The following is a 1,077-nucleotide window of genomic DNA, read 5'->3' as shown; positions in this document are numbered from 1 at the left end:
AGACAGTCTTTTGATGTAGCCTTGGCTGTACTGAAATTAAAGGCATGCACCACCAAGCCTAGCCTTAGTTTCCCCTTTTTAATATTTTTGGTTATAGATGGATTTCATTGTGATATTTCAAACATGTTTACTTGGTTTGTATCCATTCATCTTAATTCATCTTACTTCCCTCTCCTGTGTTCTTCCTCCCTTCAGAATGACTCTTATTGACATTAGGATTGCCTAAGGGCAATTGCCTAAAGGCTGGAAAAGTTCAGAAATCTAAGAAGAAATAGTTTCCTTATTAATTGGTCATAAAAGTACTACAGATTACAGTCTGGATTCCCCTCCTCCAACACCTCAAAAGCATATCTGTATCCGCTCTGTTCACCAATTTAACATGTTATGAAACATTTGAAACAGGAACTGATAATGTACAGAAACACTTGAAAATGAAACCTTTGGTGTATTCTTTGAGTATATCTAGAGGTTTGAAAAATGCTTCAGTAGAAACAAGGGTTGAATCTGTTGCCTCTTGTAACCCTTAAAATAATAAAGTGTGAGTTATCCTGGTTTCAGAAACATGTTTCAAAACTTTGTTAGGTGAGCATTTTAGTACTTCTGTAATTTATCTAATCAGTTATCAGTAAAATTTCTTGAGGCTAGGTTGCATAATCTCTGGAAAGTCTTGTTTTCTTGTTTTTCTGTCCTGGTTGCTCTAGCCTTCTTAAGCTAGCTCAGTTGACACTCTGCCCCTTTCTTTGGGAGAAGCAGTGAAGGCTAATGGAAGAACTTTGTCTCGAGTTTATTGAACTGCATTCCGCTCCTATTCTGTAACAACTGCAACCTTTGACCTGTTAACTTGTTTGGGTGAAAAGTGGGGAAGGTGAAACCTCCCAGAATTGGAAATTTAAAATAAGTGCTCCATGAATTTTAGACACAGACTTACTGAGTAAAGATAGTGCTGTTGTTCCTATACAGTGGCCAGTAAACTCAGTAACCATAGGCCTATGTGCATAGGCTCCCTCTTGGTGTGTGGGTGGTTTTGTTTTTGTTTGTGTGGGTTTTTTGTTTCGTTTTTTTTTTTGTTTTTTTTTT

The 1,077-nt window shown here is 37.0% G+C and overlaps 1 protein-coding gene across 7 annotated transcripts in view; it reads left to right on the top strand.

Moving 5' to 3' along the window:
- The window catches only part of Ypel5 (yippee like 5), a 16,978-nt gene that overhangs the window by 10,435 nt on the left and 5,466 nt on the right, over window positions 1–1,077 (top strand). The gene's annotated exons all lie outside the window — the stretch shown is intronic.

Source organism: Mastomys coucha, unplaced genomic scaffold (assembly GCF_008632895.1).
Source record: "Mastomys coucha isolate ucsf_1 unplaced genomic scaffold, UCSF_Mcou_1 pScaffold6, whole genome shotgun sequence".
Taxonomy (NCBI): domain Eukaryota; kingdom Metazoa; phylum Chordata; class Mammalia; order Rodentia; family Muridae; genus Mastomys; species Mastomys coucha.
This window is presented reverse-complemented; position numbering and strand designations above follow the sequence as displayed.